The sequence below is a fragment of the Danio aesculapii genome, chromosome 20 (genome assembly GCF_903798145.1).
Source record: "Danio aesculapii chromosome 20, fDanAes4.1, whole genome shotgun sequence".
In the NCBI taxonomy this organism is placed as follows: domain Eukaryota; kingdom Metazoa; phylum Chordata; class Actinopteri; order Cypriniformes; family Danionidae; genus Danio; species Danio aesculapii.
In genome coordinates this window covers 38,204,432-38,215,328 of record NC_079454.1, presented here as the reverse complement: position 1 = coordinate 38,215,328, position 10,897 = coordinate 38,204,432, and positions in this window count along the sequence as shown.

Here is a 10,897-nt window from a genome sequence, read left to right as displayed (position 1 = left end):
GAATATATATATTTGTATTACTAATAGTTGCTACAGTTCAGTAAAAGATAAAGTATTTCATCAGTTTATACAGTAACTATGTTAATTTTAATTTATTAACTATAGTAATTGATTTTAATGTGACACATTATTGTTTGTTTTTTATATTTGACTACAAAATGATTTTAACTAAGTATGACAACATTAAGATCCTGAATTAGTTTATTACACTTAATCCTACAATTAGATGGTCTATTATGTTTTCTATGCGTATGTGGATACGTGAATAAAGTATTTTAATTAATTATTTTTATTTACATAATTTGAGTTCCAAAACTGCGCAGATGTTAAAATGATTGTTACAATGTAATAATGAAATAGTGACTGAAATGGGAAACCCTAAACTGTTCACAGACTAATGAATGGCAATCATAGCATGGGCGGTCTCGATCGCCATATTTGTCGAATTCAGTAGGTGGCGATAATGCTCTAAAGCAGTTAGTCATCGTTAAACAAGAAAAAAATAGAAGAAAACTGATTTGTCATTAACAATGGCTGCTTCCGAAACCGCCTACTACTCAGTAGGTACTGCATTTGAATTTAAACGTACTACTCGGCCGTTACAAAAGTACGTTCTATACAGTACGTTCTATGAATTTGAGAAGTATGAATGGAATTCAGACGTACTACATCCACCATTTTGTCATGGTCATGTGACCTAGCTGCATCAGTTGCACCGCTTTACTCCCATTGATAAAATCTCTCACGGGGCATCATGGGATAGCATGGGATGCACACTTCAGAATCTCACCGGAAGTAGTAAGTCATCTGAGTACTTCTTACATGCTGATTTTCGAATTCTATGAATTCAGACATACTCGGCTCACATACTGACATACTGCGGTTTCGAACGCAGCCCATATATAGATATATATAGATCGTATGTGCTAGATTGTGCGTGTGCCTGAAACGTTTGTGGGTCTGCGGATCTGCAGCTATATCTCAGATCTTCGTGGCAAACTAATATCAATAATGTGTGCTGTGTTTTATTCTAAGAGACACCAGCATATATTAACACCACTGCTTTGCAGTAAATCCCTTTTCTCTCTGAAAAGTTTTGTATTCATATCTCATGGTTTGGATTAATCGTTTAAATTGTGAGGTGAAAATATTACCCTTTAATGTTGAGACTGTCATTAGGCATTATCAGGATGTTTTACGAAAGCCTTTCATAAGTTTCCAAACTGGCAAAAAACGAAAGTTCAAACATTAACTTTACATGACATTGTGAGATCATTAAGCTTTTTATTTAGTCAAAATGATAGAGTTTTGTTAAAATGTAATGCTTGCACTTTGAATTATTTTTCCTTCTCGCAATTTCATGTAGACCTCCAAGTACATATTGCATTGATCATCATAATATATTTTGGTCTCTCTTACTCAAGTCAAGTCACATTTCCATTAATTTTAATTAACTCTTCCTCAAAACAATGACATCCATTTTAATGGAAGTGTAGTTACTGATAACTAATTACAATAATTTGCCCTTGTAAAGACATCTCTTCATTCCCCACAACACAGAATCTTTGACCTAAAGCAATGTGTTTTAATTATACTGAAAATTAACTCACTTTGCCAGACACTTGACTTGGGTCAAATCAAATCTGCAGAAAAATGTAAAGGATGTGAAATTGATAGATGTTTAAGAGCTGAAATAAGAAACTTAACAACAACAACAACAACAACAATAATAATAAGAATAATAATAATAATAATAATAATAATAATAAGAATAATAATAATAATAATAATAATAATAATAATAATGATAATAATAATAATAATATGTATTTAACAGTTTGATTTCCCAATACTGGGTTGCGGCTGGAAGGGCATCCGCTGCGTAAAACATATGCTGGAATAGTTGGCGGTTCGTTCTGCTATGGATGAATGAATAAACAGTTTGATTTGATATTTGATTGGTGCCCATGCATCCTTCATTTTATTTCTACTTTTTACACCTTGCAAAGTCAGATTATACCATAATCATACTTCAGAACACAGTAATCCATGAAGTGGAACAAAACATCAAACTTACCTCCACTTGAATCGATTATGTCTGTTCCACAGAAGCCGGATCTAAATGCAATTCGGAAAGATTGATTAAAGAGGCACACTAACCATTCTCCATCTGCTTTATTGGGATTTCACTCCAAGAGTAAATTAAACATATGGATTGACCTAAACGGTGTTCTTAAAATAGATCAAGAAAAGTTCAACCGAATTGGTTATTTGTATCTTTGAGGACACATGCGAAAAAAACCACTAATAGGATGAGGATAATCCACAAAATAAGGGTTTCTAGCACTTTGCTACAGAAGCTGCTACTTACATTCATTATTTTGCAGTGTTTTGCTTAAGCCTGAAGCATACTTCAGTTTTCAGTCGAGCCTTGCTAAATAAAATCCATTTGATAGCTTTAGTAAACAAAGGCAATGAACACATGCACACTCTTAAAATATCTTATGTAAAAATAAAATGCAATATATTGTTTTGGAATGCAGTGAAGCAAACTACAATTTCTTGAGAAAAAAAAGAGTGCAAATCTTTCAATAAACGTACTTGAAGATACTGTCCACCTCTTTTCTACAAGTTTAGCATGTATCTGCATCTACATAATGAATTAAAGGCAATTTAGACATGAATGCTGACCATTAAAAGACAATGAAATGCTAATCAAGATCTTTTAATTAAAAACATCAATTGCCAAAATTTAATCAAGCTGGGATATAATGATTTTGATTAGACACTACTTGAATAGGAAAGATTTGTTTACTTCAGGACTTTAAACTGAATTTGATTAAGCAGTTCATTTTTATTTCAAGAGGTTACACTTTAATCAAGGTTGTCCAAATCCAGCAAATGATGAAACCGCAGTTGTGCTTTAGCGTTCTATAAATATACAAGTTTTAGGAACAACAAATAATTGATTGACTTCTAGTTAATCATTTGGCATCAGAAGTGGCTTATGTGAAAGGCAAAGGTCTCTAGATTATGCTTATTTTACCAAAATAAAATATGATCATGCTTTGATTTTTAATTATTTAATTAGGACAGTAAGGACTGACTTTGCTTAGACAAAAGTCTTGTCACTTAACAGAAATAATGTACAGTACAGAATATAAAGTCATGGTGCAGTGGAAAAAGATTTAATATCATGTATGATTTCCCATGAGCTTGGAGGACTGCATCCATACATCTCTGCAATGACTCGAATACCTTATTAATAAAGTCATCTGGAATGGCAAAGAAAGTGTTCTTGCAGGACTCGCAGAGTTGGGAATAAGCAAGATTATAATCAAGATCATTTGGATTTATCTTCAGTGCCTGCTCCATCTTACCCCAGACATGCTCAATAATGTTTATCTCTGGTGACTGGGCTGGCCAATCCTGGAGCACCTTGACCTTCTTTGCTTTCAGGAACTTTGATGCGGAGGCTGAAGTATGAGAAGGTGCGCTGTCCTGCTGATCCTGTGGTTTGTGATGTAATGGGCAGCACAAATGTTTTGATACCTCAGGCTGTTGATGTTGCCATCCACTCTGCTGATCTTTCACATGCCCCTGTACTGAATATATAATACCCCTAAAACATGATTTTTCCTTCCAAACTTGACTGGTTTCTGTGAGAATCTTAGGTCTATGCAGGTTCCAATAGGTCTTCTGCAGTATTTGTGATAATTGGGATGCAGTTCAACAGATGATTCATCGGAAAAATCTACCTTCTGTCACTTTTCCAGATGATCAACTAGAAGTCAAATTGTTTTTTGTTGCTTTTACAACTGGGATCGATGGATACATATGAATGAATGCAATGTAAAGGTTCTATGTGCTGAAATATTGCTAGTTGGCTTTATGTAAATTGTATGCATTCATTGCAAATGTGTATTTAATGTATATTTTGTGAGATTTTTTATTTAATTATTTGTGAGTCATAAATTGCTCAGTCAAGATGTGTTTACTATACTGCTTAGTTATTAAAAAATTTAAATAAAACAGATTTTTGGACCTAAGTCTGCAAATGCTTTATGATCTCAGAAACCAGATGTGGAAGATGCAAAATGAGTTTGATTTATTTGCAGGCAACGCTAACTTCCTTAAGCGGCTGCAGTGCAAATTCCAGTTTTAAAGACTATAATCTGCTCATTCACAGATAAAGTTAACCTTATTATTCATAACGTTGCTGAATGAGTCATGCCACGAAATATTTGAAAGTCAGATGTAAAGAATTTTTATGATGTTTTATCTCTGTCTCCCAGATTCCCTTTGCATTTATTTGTCACAAGGCAAAATGGAATGCAAATAACTGCCAATTATATCAAACAAAAACAGTGCAAAAACACATAACATTTTTTAAATTAGTCTGTTTTCTATTGAAAAGGCTGTAAAAAGTGTAATAGTTTTTCTCTAATAATATTGTGCATCAAAATATAACTGAAAAAAACAAGATGCTTAATTTTTAATAAATATTAATACTTCTAATATATTTCTCAGAGTCCTGGCAATGAAGGGCTTTTCTTACTGTATTTGCAAGCATAATCATAAAACACTGTCAGACTGGAATAACATTTTAGGTCCTGCTTATACATAATAGAAACTGTCCTTTATGAAATAGTAATGAAAGTGTATGAAAAGCCTCATTCTATATAAACACAGTTTAAAGAACATGCTTCCTGTTTTGTGTTCATCGCTATCCCAGAAGCTTTTTGTCTTCCTTTTGTGGAGAAAGCTTAGAAAACTCTAACATTTGTTGGCCATTGTTTTATAAGAAATAAGCAATGATGTATCATTTTCCCTACAAACCTCAGTGAAAGGGTGAACAGTGTAGATGATTAATGACTTTTTTCTTGTCCTTTATGCAGAGCCAAATTCTAGTCATGCTGACTTGTGGTGTTGATTAGACACAGCATATATACTGTTTGCTATTATTCGCTTCATATTGATCCCTAAACTGATATTTTCTAAAAATTCTGTTTGTGAATTTAATTAATTACATCAGTGGAGTTTAATTAAAGCAAATACTAATTTGCAAGTTCAGCATAACTGGGTGCACATAATTCTCTGCTAATCATTAGGTTTTTTTGTTTATTTATATAATGTTAGCACATTTTACTACAACTCCAGAATGCCTGAAGTGCTTCATAATATCACAATAAAATGAAAACAGCAAACATGGACAAAGAATAACTGAATAAACTGAATAAAAAACTGAACAAAAACACAGTTCAGAACAATTGAACAGCCATCACAACAGCTTCATAGTTGTCTTTAAAAAACTTTTAACATACAGACACTTTTAATATTGGTAGTGAGTTTACAGATGATCATTAGGGGCAGACAGAATCTGCAGACATTTTTGCTATTTCTGCTGAGAATTTTGTAAAAAAAAAAATCTGTGGATTTAAGTGGAATGATTTTGGGAGTATCGTAACTAAAAACTTAAAATATGAAATAAAAATAATATCTTTTTAACTTTTATTTAATGCTTACAATGCAAATCAATTTAGATTCTACTTATTTGGTGAACAAAACAAGTCTCTCATATAATATATCTACTAAACAGTCGTGAAAAAGGTATACTGAAAAATCATACTTAAGTAAAAGTACCATTACTTGCCTAAAATGTAGTGCAGGTAGAGTAAAAGTATCTGTTGTAAATATTATAAAGTATATAAAGTAATAAAGTAGACCTTTCAAAAGTACTCAAGAGTAGTGAGTATTACGCTGTATAGAGCTGAGTTGTTTAGAGCTGAGTTGAGCTGAGCTGAGAGTTGTTTAGTTATTGCCCAATATTAATATTAGTAGTAATATTAGGTTAGATTTAGGTCGTAATATCAGGTGACCAAATTCAATGTCTAAGGACAACGTTTTTTTTTTTATGTTTAATAATGACGTCAAATGACGTTGATATTTGGTTGATTTTAGGTTGTGTTAGAAACGGACCAAAGTTCAACATCAAGCCAACATCTTAAACCAACATCATATTGATGCCAAATACTGACATTTATTCGTCAGGTGTGGCAACCAAAATACAACATCTGAAAGACGTCATAGTGGTAACGTCCACACAACATCAAGCTGTAACATCATAGGACGTTGATATGTGGTTGATTTTTAGGTTGGACCTTGACGTCGGTCTGACGTTGGGTTCTGATGTCAACCTGATTTTCATTTTCAAACAAAATGCAACATCCCCATAACCTTGGTAAAGTCAATCTGACATCATGTTGATGTCTTGTGCCTGCTGGGTGTTTAAGACCATTTCGGTCATCAAACAGTAAACATCTGTCATCATCTCATCAGTGACATGCATTTAAACAGTCTCTGGGTCATTGCGTGTAAAGATTTTGGACATCTTTTAATGCTTCCAAACAGTTTGCTGCAATTATAAATCGCCCATGTGTTGAGGTAGTTCATTATGATGCGATTTACCTTCTATGTGCGACTTGATTGGATGAGAATCACAGGACTGATTTTTCTAATCCTCATAGACAGGAAATAATAAAGTAGTGACTGCAGGTTGAAGGAAAAAAGTGGAGTAAAAGTAGCGATACAGCACTAAAACGGTACTCAGGGGAAAGTAAAAGTACACAATTTTAAAACTACTTAGTAAATTACAATTCATGAGAAAACTACTCTTTCAACTTTACACCACTGCTACTAAAAGACAGAAAATATTACTTTACAATTTGTATTGTAAATAAATCATATGAAGGTTCATTTTAGTCAATAATATTACTGAAATAAAAAAAAAAAAAATATATATATATATATATATAAATTTACACACATTTACATAATGAAATATATAGACTAGCTATAATGGGCTAAAAATCTACAGAAATCTGCATGCACAGATTCCATGTGGGCCTACTGATCAGTGTTTTCCACTATTTAGTACCAGTTGAATAAAGAATTTGCTGTAATTAAATATTACAATGTCATAGTAATTTTTTTTTTTTTGGGGGGGGGGGGGGGGGGGTGCAGAAATTTCAAGGTTGATCTGCTTAATCCTATTTAAAGTTAAGTTTTGACAGGAATAAAAGAGTCACATACAAGGATCTATTCTGGAGTACAGTATGAAAAAACTTAAATTACATCAAAATGATCAAAATTAGAGAAGAGTCAGAGTTAATCAAGCACCTTGTGGTAAAATCATTCAATTATTCCTAAATTCTTTTTCCTTCAAAAGACAACCTTATTTGCTTGGCAGCAAAAACTACTTTTGAAGAAGTGCTTTAAAGTAACTGAAAGCCTACTAAAGTAGGTGGTCCAGATGAAGGGCAAAAGATTGACCTTTTCAGCCTGTTTTGTGAAATATTATTCTACTGTGGTAAATAAAAAACAGAGCAAAAAGTGTTCAAATGTAAAAGTTTTTATTAACCAAATTTTAAGACCTACCAAAGATCAGATATTTTATGTCCTGATATGGAAAAACGGCAGCTGAATGGTGAATGGGTGTTTAAATGTTGATAAATGTAGGCAAAAGGCAAATGTATTAGACTTCCTCTGAATGTATTATATTATTTTTCAAACATTTCTCAAGTGCATGATGTTTAACAGAGACACAGTTTTAAATTCGTTTTAAAAAATTAAGATCAATAATAGTGCACTTAATTAAAATTGTTCATTTTTTGGATTGGCTACAGAACAGACCACTGTTGTCCAATGACTTGCCTAATAATCCAAATAACCTACACTGTCAAAACATCGTTTAATTAGCAGTTTTGAGATTCATGTATTTTATTTATTTATTTTATTAATTTGTGCATTTATTTATGCTTTTGAAATGCATTATGAAAACCTTGAACTTTCTTCCAACAACTTTTAACCTTTAAAAGTTTGAAAAAGTGACATTTATAAGCATTTCTAATATAGTTTAAAGTGACATATGGTCTGGTTTTCTGTTGTACATAACAGTACAAAAACCTTGTAATAAGCTGCTAGTAGATTTTCTGTTATTTGTCTTATTTTTCTATATATATATTATTTTGGTAACACATTATAATAACTACACACTAGGAATCATTTATTAAGCATAAACAAATAGTTAGTTCATTATTTGTTAAGCATTAGTTCTACATTAATAGACGTTCATAAACACAGCTCCAAATGCTCTTGTCTTAACCTGCAAGCACATGTATTATATGCTTATTAATTGTGTTTTTATACTTTGTAAATGATTATTTTTTCATTACTTAACGAAATATTGCATTTCTTACAAACTAGTCATTTAAGAATAGTTGGTGCTATTTAAAGATCGATCAGAATGTTTAGGTAAATGATTAAGGAACTATTCAAATAATCATTTATATATCTTATTATTCAGACATATATTAATTTGTAATGTGTATGTTAAATGCTTTATTAAATCAACTTTATTCACTTTTGTGACCTAATCTAAAGTGCTTTATAAATCCCTTATAAATGACAACTGAATGCTCAATTATATACTAAATAGAAAAAATAAATTAAACGATTTTATTCATTTCTATTCATTTGAAGATCCACAAATGAAACTATCAAATGAAAAATAAATCTTTGCAGTCTTACGTAAAATAAAATTACTTATAACATATTGTTAAATTATTATATTGTTGTTGTTTTATTCAATTTTATTTAATTGTATTTATTTCTAATTGTATTTTGACACTCCTGTTACTCTGCAATGTTTAAAGTTTACAGTAATTTAGTTTTTTAGATATGATTGCAAAGATGTATTGTTCATTAGATACTGAGCCTTTAATTGTCATTTACAAGAGATTTACAAAGCATTAATAGCCCTCACTTTAGATTAAGTCACAAAACGCGATGAAGTTGAGTTAATAAAGCATTTATTAACATACATAGTAACCATTACTATGTGTCTGAATAATAAAATATATAAATGTTGATTTGAATAGTTTATTAATCATTTACTAACTTATTCTGAATGTTTCTAAAAGCCACCAACTACTCTTATATGCAAATTGTTTAAAATAATGCAATACTGAGTTTAGTAATAAACAATTAATAAGTAATAAAGTATGAAAATACAATTATTAAGCACATTACAAATGTGCTTATAAGTCAAGAACACAGCATTTGTAGCTGTATTCATAAACTGCTTATTAATGTATTTGAACATAGAGTTACTACTTAACAAATAATGAATTAAGTATTTGCTAATGCTTAATAAATAATTCCTAGTGTGTAATCATTATTAAGTGTTACCATTATTTCTTATACAATATACTTCAAACTACTGAAATGCCAATAAAAGTCACTTGTTTAAGTGCAGAGTTGAATTTTCAACATTAAAAGTCAACAGAGATCCCATAATGCAATTCACAACTGTAAATAAACAGAAAACACTTGTGAATAACAAAATATGAAAACTGTTAATTAACAGATTTTTTTTTTTACTTTGGATTGGAATTGGAATTGTCTCCAAAGGGCAATTAACAGGCAGTTGTCTCAGACAGTTAACAGCAGCAGGTCACACTCAACAACATAGAAATAACAGTAAACAATAAAATTAATCATAGTAAAAAAAAATAAAACAATAATAAAAAAAAACATTCAACTTAAAGCTTGTTAAGTAACCCAACTGCAGTTGGAACAAATGAATGCAAATATCTGTGGAACCTTGCCCATCTAGAATAAGTGTACCTTCTGCCTAATGGCAGGATGTAAAACTTTGAATAAAGTGCGTGGTTCTCATCTGCTAAAATAGACATAGCCTTCTTTATGATATCTCAGTGTAGTTAAGACTTTTAATGACAATTAAAGCTGAATGCCAGTATTTTGTTAAATAACTAGTAAAATAGCATGTTCTGTCATCATGGCAAAGGCAAATATTATGTTTCAAAATGTGTTGAAAAAAATCTCTCTGTTAAACAGCACTTAAATACTTAAAAATATTTCACAGGAGGGCTAATACATTTTATTTCAACTGTTTATATAGTACAGATTATGTTATATACAGTATAACCTCAAGTAAACATCAATGGTTAAGTGTATTTTATATACTCTGAATTTTGCCTGTTAATGAATATAGAGGCCAGGGCTTTGTGGTTGTTCTGATAAGGCCAATGCTCAATCAAGAAAAATAATTGGATGTCACTCCATCATTGAGTGTCATAATTTCAGTTGACACATGTCTTTTGTTTGCACCTATTCTATCACTTTTTACATATTTATTAGTTTGCATCTGAAAATTGTCTAAAGGCTGATGGCTTATATCAATTTAAGACATGTCACAAGCACTTACAGTTGAAGTCAGAATTATTAGCCCTCCTGTGAGTTTTTTTTTTCTTTTTCTTTGTCAAATATTTCTCAAATGATGTTTAACAGAGCAAGGATTTTTTCACAGTATTTCCTATAATATTTTTTCTTTCTGGAGGAAGCCTTATTTGTTTTGTTTCGGATATAATAATAGCAGTTCTAATTTTTCTTTTTCAACAATTTTAAGGTCAATATTATAAGCCCCCTTAAAGCAATATATTTTTAGATCTACAGATATCTTTAGGTCTACAGAATAAACCATCGTTATACAATGACTTGCTTAATTACTCTAACTTGCCTAATTACCCTAGTTAAGCCTTTAAATATCACTTTAAGTTTTATAGAAGTGTCTTGAAAATATCTAGTGAAATATTATTTACTGTCATCATGGCAAAGATAAAATAAATCAGTTATTAGAAATGAGTTATTAAAACTATTATGTTTAGAAATGTGATGAAAAAAATCTTCTCCCCGTTAAACAGAAATTGGGGGAAAATATAGAGGGGTGGAGGGGCTTATAATTCAGGAGGGTTAAAAATTCCTTATTAATCTTATTATTATTAATTTTAATAACTATTAATATAATATTTTAGCT